The 15,525-nt window shown below is 40.0% G+C and overlaps 2 protein-coding genes across 10 annotated transcripts in view; one reads left to right on the forward strand and one right to left on the reverse strand.

Moving 5' to 3' along the window:
- BMP4 (bone morphogenetic protein 4) overlaps positions 1 to 15,525 on the reverse strand; it is a 449,922-nt gene that overhangs the window by 285,882 nt on the left and 148,515 nt on the right. Inside the window, exon 4 of one of the 9 annotated variants that reach the window (XR_008848788.1) lies at positions 8,208 to 8,830. The exons of the other annotated variants lie outside the window; for them this stretch is intronic. The gene's annotated coding sequence lies outside the window, so the exon portion shown is untranslated. Of the gene's footprint in view, positions 1 to 8,207; positions 8,831 to 15,525 lie in introns of those variants that run through there. 9 annotated transcript variants of the gene reach the window in all.
- Positions 1,851 to 15,525, forward strand: part of CDKN3 (cyclin dependent kinase inhibitor 3) — a 173,380-nt gene continuing 159,705 nt past the window's right edge. The window contains exon 1 of the mRNA XM_056546000.1: positions 1,851 to 1,855. The gene's annotated coding sequence lies outside the window, so the exon portion shown is untranslated. The remainder of the gene's footprint in view (positions 1,856 to 15,525) is intronic.

The raw sequence follows: 15,525 nt of genomic DNA on the forward strand, positions 1-15,525 counted from the left end.
AAGTATACGATAAAAACTTTTTCATACATGCCCAAAATACAATACACTACAGATTTTTTGGGTTCTGTATGTGCTAATGTCCCATGATAATTACAACAATCCTCACAGAAACGTTATATTCTAATTGTATATATAATTTTTTTAGTGAGTGTGGGCCACGCACAAGATTAAGAGTTCTCGGACAATAAACAGAGAATGCCAGCCCCTCTACATATTTCTATATGTAAATCTTGTTTTTGGTGGATGACTAAATCTTAACTTGACTGTCATGCTCATTGTTCACATGATCAATCCTGTGTGATGGTGCGGTCTCAATATCCTCACTTATGTTGCAAACATGGGGCAGGGCTATTTCTTTTTGCATGATCTAAATGTGCATAATCTAAAGAATACCACTAGGATGTCAGCTATAACATCAACTATCTCCCAGATCTACTAAAGGAGATATCCTGTAGTGAGGGGGTATACAGTGGACAAGGAGATGTAGTGAGGGGGTCTACAGTGAACAAGGTGTAGTAGGTGGTTTAGGGTCCTGGAAATTATAGAGCACAATGCCATGCTAAAATCCTGCCCTTCAGACATGCCCTAAAACAGAAGCAACATGCACCTGAAATAATAAAACATGAAAAAAGTAGAAAAACTAAATGGCCATGGGATCTTTATTTAAAGGGGTGGAAAACTTTTTATTTAAATCAACTGATGCCAGAAAGTTAAACATATTTGTAAATTACTTGTATTAAAAAATCCTAATCCTTCCAGAACTTATTAGCAACTGTAAAATACATAGCAAATTATTTTCTTTTTGGATTTATTTTCTGTCACTATCACAGTGCTCTCTGCAGACACCTCTGCTCATGTTAAGAACTGTCCAGAGCAGGAGAAAATCCCCATAGCAAACATATGCTGCTCTGGACAGTTCCTAAAATGGACAGAGATGTCAGCAGAGAGCACTGTGGTCAAACAGAAAATAAAACCCAAAAGAAAAGAATTTCCTTTGTAGTATACAGCCGCTAATAAGTACTGGAAGGATTAAGATTTTTTTAATAGAAGTAATTTACAAATCTGTTTAACTTTTTTGCACCAGTTGATTTAAAAAAAAAAGTTTTCCACCGGAGTACCCCTTTAAAAGGGATGCTTGGAGCAGGACCTGTGTGCTGGGCCAATCATTGTCCAGTGTGGTGTCCTGTCTTGGTCAGTGATTGGCTGAAAGGGCAGGGCCTGCTCCAGGCACATGAAAGAGAGAGAAGAACGGGAGACCAGACAGAGGTAAATGCAAGCTGAAGGGGACCATGCTAGGTAAGCATTTTGTTTCTATATTTTCCAAGCCCCACAAGGTATAAGGGGACAACCCCTTTAACCCTAAGACAAGTTTTCAGTGTATTTTTTAGAATTTTCCAGTCCACTTTTTGAAGGAGTCCATTCAACTGCACACTATCACAGATTGGAGAAAATCCAAATTGAGTCATGAACTGCTATTAACACCTGTGAGTCACAATACCATCATGGAGAGAGAAGCCCCTTTTACAAGTAGGTCAAGCACTAAACAGACCTAATTAAAAGCTCATTAGAAGAGCCCCTCCATTAGCCGGCCATGTTTCATGCAAATCCATTAGCACCTAAGTTCCCTCTTCGGAAGCTTTAAATTCCTGGTCATTGCCCCAGGGACTGGAAACATGGTGCTAATTTGTTGTTCCAAGTATCCGAACTTCAGGAATAGTCCTTACTCTTATGTTCTGGATTATTTCACATTCCTGCAAATTAGTCTTATCCGTTCTGAGAACAATTTTAAGAAAAAGAAATCTCTTTTGGTATCCCGCATATAAAATAACAAGCCTATAGACAGAAGGAACAGTTCAGATAATCAGCAATACATAACTAGAAATCTTGCTTGAAGGGAAAGTATTCCTCTGTTCTACTAGATTATTAAAACCATTTCTTAAAAACAAAAACAAAAAATACCTTTTTTTCATTTTACTATCATTTCCCAAAGGAGCACAAAATAGTGATCCCTTTTATTCCTTTGTAAGAGAACTTGACTGAAGATCTCCAAACTTGTTTAAGGATAAGGTAAGTAAATGATACTATTGTTTGCCTGGAAAGAAAAAGGCAGTTTATCTAAGGGGAAAAAAGAGAAATAAGAGAGAGGTAAAGTCACCCCAACACAGCTCAAATGAACTGAAATGGATCAAAGTAAATGGAGACATCTAAAAGCTTTTGTAGGTTGAAAGCGGCTATCTGTTGCAGGTCTTGCCTCATTAACTGCTGATAGAGAGACAGGCTTTGGCCTTCTGAAATACCTAACACCCTGTGTCTATAACAAGATGAACTCTGGGGTAAAGCTTCTTACTATCCCTTTAGTGTGTTTTTTTCCCCTTTTTATTTTTTTGTGCGTAGAAGCCTTGACCTCAACCTCTGTTTCTCCTCCCTACCAGAGAGACGCAGCTCAGATAGCCTGCCAAAACTCCAGCACAGGTCTTGGAAATGAACACAAGTTCAAAGACAACAAAGGGATTGCAACGTCACTTTTCTTGGGCTTGGCACGCTGCACGCTCTTTTCACAGGCGTAAGTAAGTGAAGAACTGGGGGCTCAAAGATTACAGCACAAAAAAAAACTGTTTGTAGCAGAAGTGGCAACAGGATTTTACAGCCAAGTACAGTCGCCGTTTTAAAGTCAACATACATCCTTCATGACAAACATCAGATCCGGGTCTTATTTGATGAATTTAGGAAATATTAGGGGGTTGTGTGTCTTCAAAATGCAAAATATTGGTACAAAACATTAGACAGTGTGCCAGAGATTTCTGCTAACTGCAGCGGACATAAGCTGACAGACAACACTTCTCTGGTGGCTTGTGCTTGAGGACTTAAAGGGGTACTCTAGTGGAAAGCAACATTTTTAAAACCAACTGGTGCCAAAAAGTAAAGCAGATTTGTAAATTACTTCTATTAAAAAATCTTAATCTTGATCCTTCCAGAGGAAGTTGTGTAGTTCTTTTCTGTATGACAACAGTGCTCTTTGCTGACACCTCTGTCCGTGTCAGGAACTGTCCAGAGCAGAAAAAAATCCCCATACCAAACCTCTCTTGCTCTGGACAGTTCCTGACATGAACAGAAGTGTCAGCAGAGAGCACTGTGGTCAGACTGGAAAAGAACTACACAACTTCCTCTGGAGTATACAGCAGCTAAGTACTGGAAAGATTAATATTTTTAAATATAAGTAATTTGCAAATCTGTATAACTTCTTGACAGCAGTTGATTAAAATTTTTCTAGCGGAGTACCCCTTTAAAAAGTTCAGTCTCTGCCGGAATCCAATTCCTCATCTGAAGTTCCATTATAGAACACAAATCTACAAGAAAAATGGGGGCTCAATCCAATAATAAGTATCTATTGTGGGTGCTAACCAGTGTACCAAACCACATACAAAACAATTTAAAAGAAAAAAGGAGGAAACACTGAATAAATATCAGCACACCAACACACAATTATTAAATAAGTATAACAATTTATTAATTATCTGTACACCAAGCAAAAAACTGCATGACAAAAAGAGGAGAAAGAATTTTAAAACCAATTAAAATGATGGGCTGTAGATATACGCCCAAGCACTCACCTAGGGTGGGGCCATGAATCCCCTCTCCTAGAATCAGGCCCCCGTCCTGCTAATATGAGATAAGTCGTCACTCCATGTAAATAAACTATTATGTAAAGCAAGTACACAGGCTATGCAACGAAATAATCAATAATATACAATCGACAGAGATCATTCTAATAAGTCACACTATCATGACCTGTAATACTTGCAAAGATGTTCTGAATATACCAAGCATGCCAGAGATGGAGGACTGGACCAGGTGTAACAAGTAGGTAGGAGGACGGGGCCGCAAAAGATGGGGCCGCAAAATGTCTTTTGCGGCCCCGTCCTCCTACCTACTTGTTACACCTGGTCCAGTCCTCCATCTCTGGCATGCTTGGTATATTCAGAACATCTTTGCAAGTATTACAGGTCATGATAGTGTGACTTATTAGAATGATCTCTGTCGATTGTATATTATTGATTATTTCATTGCATAGCCTGTGTACTTGCTTTACATAGTAGTTTATTTACATGGAGTGACGACTTATCTCATATTAGCAGGACGGGGGCCTGATTCTAGGAGAGGGGGTTCATGGCCCCTCCCTAGGTGAGTGCTTGGGCGTATATCTACAGCCCATCATTTTAATTGGTTTTAAAATTCTTTCTCCTCTTTTTGTCATGCAGTTTTTTGCTTGGAGTACAGATAATTAATAAATTGTTATACTTATTTAATAATTGTGTGTTGGTGTGCTGATATTTATTCAGTGTTTCCTCCTTTTTCTTTAAATTGTTTTCCATTATAGAACATGTGAACTAAGCAGCAAAATCCAATTGAAATCAATGTGAGGCTGCTGCAAGAAGATTCTGTGCAGAATCTCCATAATGTGAATGGGGCCTTAAAATGACCCTGTGTAAACTGCTGTGGCATAACTGAATGAAGTCGTGGCTCGACAACTGTGCTGCCAATCCCTTCACTCTTTGGGACTTACGATAACTGGTCTCTGCACTTGGCCATCTTTGTCAGACACACAAAGTTCAATAAGACAGCAGCGCACATGCCTCGCCGCTGCTCCATTCAAACCTGGGAGCCCCAATCTCATGCTCAGTCCAGTGTATTACCAGCCAGACATCCACTGATCAGACAGGCTTTACCTACCCCTTTTTATTTGTTGGAAAATCCCTTTAAAGGAAATCAGAAAACAACCCATCAAGTTTTTATGCTGACTATATTTAATCATTTTTGGTAATTATTTTTTTTATTTCCCATTTTACCATGTATAATTAAAATCCTGAAATAATCCTTAAATTTTCCATTTTGGTCACTAGGCCTAAAACTAAGCTGAGACATCCTGTTCTATACAGATCACTTTCCAGAGGTCTCCTTTTTATGATCACAGTGAAAGGTGAAACCATAGTATAGATAACAGTGGTTCACCCAATAGCTGTTACTTACAGCTAAGCCTCCCCCTCCACACAGAATGAACTCTCTTAAAGGGGTACTCCGCTGCTCAGAGTTTGGAACAAACTGTTCCAAACGCTGGAGCCGGCAGCTCATGACGTCATAGCCCCCCCCCCTCATGATGTCACGCCTGCCCCCTCAATGCAAGTCTATGGGAGGGGGCGGGGCTACAACATCACCAGCTCCTGGCGCCAGCTCCAGCGTTCGGAACAGTTTTTTCCAAACGCTGAGCAGCGGAGTAACCCTTTAAGGCCAGCATGGATGCCCACACACCTTTCCCAATGATGTCAATGGGACAGCTTCAGTCTATTGTTGCCTATGTCGATGGGGCTTGCTGTAAAGCAAATTTCTAAATGCTGTTAAAAAAAAAGATGGGCCTGGGGCTTCCGTGATTGTGACATCATGCCACGCTCCCTCCATTAATGTCCATTAGTACACAGGCATCATGCCTCCTCCCATACACATGAATCGAGGGGGCATGGTGGCTGTGATCGCCTGTCATCCAGCACCGGATGACTTGGGTTCCATGGCTGAGAATGCGATAATTTTTAAAAATTGTTATTTTTATTTTTAAGAATTACATCATAATTTTTCAAATGCACCTAAAACTTCAAAACACTGCCCTGACAGCATTTTAAAGCTTTCCTGATCCGAAACCTACTGTGTGAAAACCACCCTGGATACTTTCCTATACGTTCTGCAGCTAAGAAACATCACATAAAGCTTTTGTTTCCGTCCCGGTTGGGCTGGTAAGGTGGCAACAGTATTAAGCCTTCCCAGACAGATCTGTGTATGGGATACAGTTACAAGCATTCCCCCATGTTTTTTTACTCCCCAAATTCTTCTACATGCTTGTACTTTTCCCTCTTACTTCTCTATGGGTTTCTCTCTCCCTCTTAAACAGGCTGCATGTGTGTTTCTAAAGACTCCATCTGGCCTAGCTTTGAGAACGACAATAATTACAAGCCGATGATGGACATGGAAAAAAAAAAAAAAGACCCGCTGAGCGAGCTCATAAAGGGATACAGGCTGGGACAGCAGGGAAATTACAGACTAAAAAGCATTTTAACTCAAACATTTAGAGTTCTTAATCACAGTCTTTAAATGTTGATAAACACTGATGTATTTTATAGACCAGTGCTCATGACAAGAATACTGGGTTCTGTTTTTTTTCCCCTATCATTTATAGAGTTTTTTTTTTTTTTAAGGATCTTCTCGATTGATGTCGAAACAATTGTTCACCCAAAAAAACTGTGCTCAATACATTTTTTTAAAAAAAAAGCTTAATAAAATGTTCTCCGCAATATACAACTTAAGGGACAACTCCGTAAATTTAAACAAATGGGATCAAGTAATTTTTTTTTTATTATTTCGGAGCAACGAAAAGCTTAAAAAGTCTTTGGCTCTTTGGTTCACATCTTGTTTTGATGATCTACATATGATACATACCTCCAATCGAAGACAGAGAAATATCCTACAGCCACACAATAGGTTTTTTTGGTGTGTCAATCTACAAAGACTATCATAGTACACCTCGCTTGAGGGATGCATAACAGACCAAAATATGACAAAAATACACTCTTGGGTCCCTTTCACGCTATGGAGATTCCTAGTGGAAATTCAGAGTGGAATCTGCTTGCAACAGCCCTTCATTGATTTTTGCTGCTCCATTTACACATTCGAAGTTCCGTATGGGAACTTCCGAAGAAAAATTGGTTTCTGATGGAAAAATGGCAGTCTATTGGTGAAATCGGCGCAAAAAAAAAAAAGCCCATTATTTTCAGCACTTTTTTATAGCTTAAAAATAGAGGCCACACTTTCTAGTCACTGTTACAAGGGAAGGTTAGACACCTATTTCCACTATGATGCAGATCAGCCACAATGCTATATAGGGGAGGTTGCACAGGTGCAAAATACTGATGAACATCCACTCATAAACCTAAGGCATGTGAGTGGTTGTTCATCAGTATTTTACACCCTTGCCAGCTTCCCCTATATAGCATTGTGGCTGATTTGCATCATAGTAGGAATAACCTGCCCCTGTACCAGTGACCAGTAAGTGTGGCCTCTTTTCTGTGATTTTTGGAGTAATTTTTGTCCCATCTTTTGTGATTTATTTGGCATTGTGCTGGGGGCGCAAATTACAAGAAAGCTTGTAGTAGTAGTAGTAGTACTAGAAGAAAATCTGTCCAAAAATCAGCAATTAAGAATAAAAAATAGAACCAAGAAATACTCTGTCGATGGAAAAACTTTGTCAGGGCAATGCTTCCATAAAACCCCAAATCATTAAGTATTGCCTTGATATAGTTTTTCTAACCACCGATTTAAAGCAGCGTCAAAGAAGAGCCCATATTTTTTTCTACTCCTCCATCTGTACATCCGCACACACACAGGATCTCAACATGTAGAAGCATTGTGCAGAAGAGGGAGAATATAAATATTTATAAGGAGGTGTGAATCAGGTAACGGCCTCAAAGAACCAGTGCATCTTGGGGGTGGGGAAGCCTCGAGTGCACCAAGAGCTAATTCACATATATATTTTAGCGATATATGAGGAACAGCTGCACCTGCATAGGGAAAGCCCCGAGTGTACCAAGAGCCTAAGCAATTTACTTTTGGGATTTGTATCAATATCTGGAACTGCCATTTTTTTATTTATTTTTTTATCAGAGTCACTCGCTCTAACAGGCAGAACCAACAGGTAAGTGCAGGTGACATTGCTGTCAGTTTCTCTTTATGGGCTGAACCCCTTTAAAGGGTTGTCTGGGGAGCAATAAAGGTCCTACCTGTTCTGTTCCCCAGCTCTCCACTTCCACTCAATCATCACAATCATCCAATATGTCTACGATTTCCAATATCTAAAGGATGTCACTACAACATCGATAACATGATGCAGTCATTGGGTGTGGTTTTGCCCACAAATGATGATCGTGAATGGCCCCACCCCCTTTTTGTCTCGGAACAGTATACTTTAGCGAAAGGGGAGAATCAGGGAGCAGAACAGCTCGTACCTTTTCTTTTTCCCAGACAACCAATTTAAGGATTGCTTATTCTTTCTTCATTATTAAGAAATACCAACTACAGTCCATCGAGAAATTTTGTTATAATTTCTTTTAATCACTGACCATGAGATAAGAGTTTAACAACATTTCATTTAAGCTGGTGATGATTAATAAAAAGGGGTCACATATAAGGAAATATTAAAGCCTTCAGCTCCCTCTGTTCTAGATATGACCCTTACACAAATCACATGACATTAACTAACACAGACATCTCTTTTTTTACCATACAGGCCAGAATTGTTCACAACAAAAGAAGCATGAATTGTTGAGAACCATATATTAAAATGCACAACAATTTGGCTAGTTTTTCATTAGGGCGCTGAGTGAAAAGAGTAAGCTTGTCTTTTTCCCAAGGTGCTCGGATAACCAAGATGTATAAGAGCCCACGCAGTTCTTCCTAGCACCAATAAACCGACCACCAGGAGTATTGTACCGTCCCGGCCTTTTTATACTGTCACTTGTGTCTTTTGTTTACATAGTAATCTCCGAATCACTTGATATATTCCTTTAAGCACTCCCCTTCATCATTACCTTTAGCCTTGCTCTCTTCTCTCCCCCACCTAGCAGCTCTGAGTAAACTTTTCATGGTACGCTGACTGCCAAGCCAAGATACTGTCCAGAAGAAACCCCAATCTTATCCAAATACAAACTGCTGATAAATTGCTCTAAACAAAGGGCTCGGCTCGGAGGCAGGTCTCAATTTTATACTGCAAGGGTCACCGATACAGGCATTACTGAAAGATAAAATGGTCTTAAATGTTTCACTTAGTTCTGAAATATCTGCTTAGATTTCCATAATGAGCCTTAATGTTTTCTTAGGGAAACAATTGGTAAAATAAAGTAAACAATTTAAGTTTTTGGCAAAAAAAAAAAAAATCTAATTATAGTAAAACTTTCCACAATACAATTGTCCAAATGTCAAAGAATAAGTGACCTATTTTTATTGTTAATTGGGACTTTCCCTTAATGGACCCAGGGATGACAATTATTATAAAGTCATGGCCGTAAATGTTGACACCCCTGAAATTTTTCAAGATAAATGAAGTATTTCTCACAGAAACGGATTGCAGTAACACATGTTTTGCTATACACATGTTTATTCCCTTTGGGGGAGATTTATAAAAACCTGTGTAAAGGAAAAGTTGCCCAGTCGCCCATAGCAACCAATCAGATTGCTTTTTTCATTTTGAAGAGGCCTTGTTAACCCCTTAAGGACTCAAGGTTTTTCCGTCTTTGCACTTTTGTTTTTTCCTCCTTACCTTTTAAAAATCATAACCCTTTCAATTTTCCACCTAAAAATCCATAGTATGGCTTATTTTTTGCGTCACCAATTCTACTTTGCAGTGACAGTCATTTTACCCAAAAATTCACGGCGAAACGGAAAAAAAAAATCATTGTGCGACAAAATCGAAGAAAAAACGCCATTTTGTAAATTTTGGGGGATTCCGCTTCTACGCAGTGCATATTTCGGCAAAAATGACACCTTATCATTATTCTGTATGTCCATACGGTTAAAATGGTACCCTACTTATATAGGTTTGATTTTGTCGTACTTCAGGAAAAAATCATAACTACATGCAGGAAAATGTATACGCTTAAAAATGTCAACTTCTGACCCCTATAACTTTTTCATTTTTCCACGTATGGGGCGGTATGAGGACTCATTTTTTGCGCCGTGATCTGAAGTTTTTATTGGTATGATTTTTGTTTTGATCTGACTTTTTATTCACTTTTTAATGGTATAAAAGTGACCAAAATACGCTTTTTTGGACTTGGAATTTTTTTTACGTGTACGCCATTGACCGTGCGGTTTAATTAACGATATATTTTTATAGTTCGGACATTTAGACACGCGGCGATACCACATATGTTTATTTTTATTTACACGGTTTTATTTTTTTATGGGAAAAGGGGGGTGGTTCAAACTTTTATTAGGGAAGGGGTTAAATGACCTTTATTAACACTTTTTTTTTTTGCAGTGTTATAGGCCCCATAGGGACCTATAACACTGCACACACTGATCTCTTACACAGAACATTGGCGTGTATTAACATGCCTGTGATCAGTGTTATCGGCGCTTGACTGTTCCTGCCTGGATCTCAGGCACGGAGCAGTCATTCATCGATCGGACACTGAGGAGGCAGGTAAGGGCCCTCCCGGTGTCCTGTAAGCTGTTCGGGACGCTGCGATTTCACCGCGGTGGTCCCGAACAGCCCGACTGACTAGCCGGAATACTTTCACTTTAGAAGCGGCGGTCAAAGCTTTGACCGCCGCTTCTAAAGGGTTAATACCGCACGTTGCCGCGATCGGCAATGTGTGGTATTAGCCGCGGGTCCCGGCCGTTGATGAGCTCCAGGACTGGCGCAGGACATAAATATACGTTCTGCGTCGTTAAGGGGTTAAAAATGAAAGAAATGGTCTGATTGGTTGCTATGGGCAACTTTTTTTCTGGGTAGGTTTTGATAAATCTCCCCCTTTGTGTGTATTGGAACTAAACAAAAAAAAAAGCTAATTGGACTTAATGTCAAACCAAACTCCAAAAATGGGCTAGACAAAATGATATGCACCTGTAACTTAATATTTGGTTGCACACCCTTTGGAAAAAAATAAATGAAATCAGTTACTTCCTATAACCATCAATAAGCTTCTTACACCTTTCAGCCGGAACGTTGGACCACTCTTCCTTTGCAAACTGCTCAAGGTCTCTTTTATTGGAAGTCGCCTTTTCCCAACAGCAATTTTAAGATCTGGTGATCTTTGGTAAACAGTAGAATGATGTGCTTTACCAAAAAGCTCTATCTTTGTCTCATCTGTCCACAAGACGTTTTCCCAGAAGGATTTTGGCTTACTCAAGTTAATTTTGGCAAAATGTAGTCTTGCTTTTTTCTGTCTCTGTTTCAGCAGTGGGGTCCTCCTGGGTCTCCTGCCATAGCGTTTCATTTCATTTAAATGTCGACGGATAGTTCGCGCTGACACTGATGCTCCCTGAGCCTGCAGGACAGTTTGAATATCTTTGGAACTTGTTTGGGGCTGCTTATAAACCATGCAGACTATCCTGCGTTGACACCTTTCATCAATGTTTCTCTTCCGTCCATGCCCAGGGAGATTAGCTCCATTCTTTTTAATGGACAAAGGCAAATCTAGATCTCTGGAGATGGACTTGTAACCTTGAGATTGTTGATATTTTTTCACAATTTTTGTTCTCAAGTCCTCTGACAGTTCTCTTCTCTTCTTTCTGTTGTCCATGCTTAGTGTGGCACACACAGACACACAATGCAAATACTAAGCGAACTTCTCTCCTTTTTATCAGCTTTCAGGTGTGATTTTCATATTGCCCACACCTGTTACTTGCCCCAGGGGAGTTTAAAGGAGCATCACATGCTTGAAACAATCTTATTTATCCACAATTTTGAAAGGGTGCCAATAATTTTGTCCAGCCCATTTTTGGAGTTTGGGGACATTATGTCCAATTTGCTTTTTTCCTCCCTTTTTTGGTTTTGTTCCAATACACACATAGGGAATAAACATGTGTATCGGAAAACATGCGTTACTGCTATCATTTTCTGTGAGAAATACTTCATTTTCTTAAAAAATTTCAGGGGTGCCGACATTTACGGCCATGACTAACTATGACCACGATACTCACTGATTCACCTTCAGTTCTTCTATGTCTTTAGCTGTCTGCAAACCCATAGGTACATCTATGTCCCCTATCTGAAAATTTGACATGCTTACTCATCCTTTTGTTTTGTATAATTTATTTTTATATATTTGTATGACTTCACAGTTCATTGATAATTGTTAATCACCAGCTTTACTGCTTATCTATTCCTATTTATCAGATGTGGGTCATGTTTGTCCTAAAAGCACAGGAATGGACTATAACACCAGTTATATGGGGCAGTTTGACCCTCTGTATAACCATTGTTATGACCACAGGAGGAGATTTAACCAATTCAATTCTGTAATTTTTTAGGTGAACCCCTTTTCCTGTGCACAGGTTATGATAAATCTTCCTCATAGACTTGACAATTGATAGCTCTGTACTATTATTTCCTTTTAATAAGGAATATTTACAAGTAAATTATTAAACATACTTTAATGCACAGTTCAACGCATTTCAAAGTTGGAACGACTTACATGACTTACAGTTGGAACTTACATGTGCATTTAAGGTGTACCTGTCATTAACAAAAACTTTTTATATAATGTAGCTAATACCATTATATGTATATTTGTTTTTTTTTTGTTGTTTTTTTTCTTTTTCCACCATACAAGGTACAGTATACTTTACGGTACACCACATATATATTCCAACCTACGAAGTTAGTTGAATTCTGTAACTGGAATTGGGTTTTTTCATCTAAAAACAACATTATAGGGAGAGATTTGTCAAAACCTGTCCAAAGGAAAAGTTGCTGAGTGGCCCATAGCAACCAATCAGACCGCCTCCTTCACCATTATATGTATTATTATATTTGTAATATAAATTAATTTAAAAATGTGAATGCTTTTGGGTAAAAAAAAGAAAATAAAAAAAAAGCCTGTTCCTGCAGTTATTGCCTGTGTGTCTCTGTGAGGAGTCCAAATACAGGAAGTGAGGGCAGAACAAGCAGGGCTCTGTACAGGCTCCTGAATTGTCTATCATCCTCCTGCTTGAGCCTGGGTGTGTCATAGAGCCTCACTACACAGAGCCCCACTTGTTCTCAGTGTACAGAGCCCCGCTTGTCCTCAGTGTACAGAGCCCCGCTTGTCCTCAGTGTACAGAGCCCTGCTTGTCCTCAGTGTACAGAGCCCTGCTTGTCCTCAGTGTACAGAGCCCTGCTTGTCCTCAGTGTACAGAGCCCTGCTTGTCCTCAGTGTACAGAGCCCTGCTGGTCCTCAGTGTACAGAGCCCTGCTGGTCCTCAGTATACAGAGCCCTGCTGGTCCTCAGTATACAGAGCCCTGCTGGTCCTCGGTGTACAGAGCCCTGTGTGTCCATTCACACTTCCTGTATTTGGTCTTGTCTCAGAGACATACAGACAATATCTGCTAGGACAAAAATATACACTTTTTTTGTATATTACATATACATAAAATGGTATCTACATTACCTATATAAAAAGATTTTAATGACAGGTACACTTTAAGAATGTTTAAACCCCATTCCCAGCTCCCGAATTTAGATTTTTTTCCCCCTCCGTACTTTCCATAACCTTTTCATTTTGTTTTCACTGACAGAGTTGTATTAGGGATTATTTTGTAATGCACCCTTTAACATATATTATAAAGTCAGTAAAGAAAATATTTGCAGGGCAAAATTTTAAGAAAAAAAAAGCTTAATTTTGTGGGATAATGATTTTTGTGGCATTTATTATACATTAAAACTGATATGGTAAATTTCTACTAGGGTCAGTTTGGATCATTTTTATTTTATCTTAGTATAAAAAAAATCAAACCACTTTTGCATAGCATTGACTTTTTTTTAGATTACTGTATATTAAAATTTTTGGGGGCATGTGATCAAAACTCATGGAGTTTTGAATTTTTGTAAATTTTTTTTTTGCATTTACGCAGTTTACCATGTGGAATAAGGAATGTGACAATTTAGTAGTCCGCACGCAACAATAAATTGGGAAAAGGGGGGGTGATTTGACAGACTGACATAAATGACAGATGATGTACAAATAAAGTGATCTACGATGTCTATCAATACCAGTAAGGGTCAGCTGCAGATAGCAGCTGATACTTGCTGGGTCCCCAGCATGCAGTGTACTTCATCACCAGACTCATAAGATAAATGTACATCATGGGTTCGGGTTAATAAACCAGCATTTTACAAGTACCATGGAAAGGAGTACCTTATTTTCATGTTACTCCTGTGGTATTTTGGTTCATGCCGGTGGAGTTTACCGGAGTGAATCTTTGGCCACAGCTGGGTTCCTCTAGCACTTATTGTGCACACAGTGTTTAGTGTACAACCACAACATATGAGCAGCACCTATACTTTTTCCCACACTTGTGACCATTGGGCATTCTGCACGTATGCCCATTACTTTTATTTTTGTTTATTATTTAAAGAACTGTAAGGCAAAGTTCACACAACAGAATTTCCGGGCAAAGACAATCCGTCCAGTGATTTAAGTGCGCCCAGGACCACACGGACATTACCATTCCCACGGATCGAAAATACTTTGGCGCAGATTCTACCTAAAGAATGAGCAAATTCATTTTTTTGGTGATGGAATTTTATCAGCGAAACATCTTCGGCTGAAATTTCATAGTGTGCACTGAGCATTGGATTCTCTTGTCAGTAATGGTATTCTGCTGCATTGGAGTTTCCGACTGACTTTCATAAGTGGAAATTCTGTAGTGTGAACCTAGCCTAATAGGCAATTTCTTCTAACACACATCCAATCTGGAGAGCCATTTTCAGAAAAAACTAGCACCTCATGGTAGTGCTGGGCGGTATGACCAAAAATGCATATCACGGTATTTTTGTAAGTTATGGCGGTTCCACGGTATTTAACGGTATTCCCCTCCCTCCCCCGGAACTAGTTTGCTTCTCTAAACTCCACCCCCCCCCCTCCATTCATTTAAAGGCCGTGGCGCTTTAAATGAACAAGTTGCGGGCCGCCGATGCTTTAAATGATTAAGTTGCGGGCTGCTGGCACTTTAAATGAACGAGTTGCGGCCCGCCGGCGCATTAAATGATTAAGTTGCGGTCCGTGGCGCTTTAAATGAACGAGTTGCGGGCCGCCGGCGCTTTAAATTAATAAGTTGCGGGCCGCCGGCGCTTTAAATGAATGAGTTGCGGGCCGCCGGCCCTTTAAATGATTAAGTTGCGGGCTGCCGGTGCTTTAAATGAAAGAGTTGCGGGCCGCTGCGCTTTAAATGAACGAGTTGGGGGCCATCGGCGCTTTAAATTAATGAGTTGTGGCCCGCCGGTGCTTTAAATGAATGAGTTGCGGGCCGTCGGCGCTTAACATGACTAAGTTGTGGCCGCAGCACTGGAAATGATTAAGTTGCGAGACGGAAGTTGCCACCAGGGGGAGGTGACATGCTTCCAGCTCGTAACTTAATAAATTCCAGTGCCATGGCCCGCAACTTAACCATTTAAATCGCTGGCAGCCCGCAACTCGTTCATTTAAAGCGCTGCGGCCCGCAACGTAACCATTTAAAGCACTGGCGGCCCACAACTCGTACATTTAAAGTGCAGGCGGCCCACATCTCATTCATTTAAAGCGCCAGCTGCTCACAGGAGGACGGGAAGAATATATGATTAGTTCCGCGATGTGGGGACAGCCGCTGCGGCTGATATTTCAATTATTCGAGGAGTGGGGAGGGGCCTAACCGGTATTGAGGTATAAGAAAAATTTACATCGTACAGAAAAAAAATACCGGTATTTGGTATGAACAGGTATACTGCTCAGAACTACCTCATGGTC

This window comes from Hyla sarda, chromosome 11, assembly GCF_029499605.1.
Source record: "Hyla sarda isolate aHylSar1 chromosome 11, aHylSar1.hap1, whole genome shotgun sequence".
Lineage (NCBI taxonomy): Eukaryota > Metazoa > Chordata > Amphibia > Anura > Hylidae > Hyla > Hyla sarda.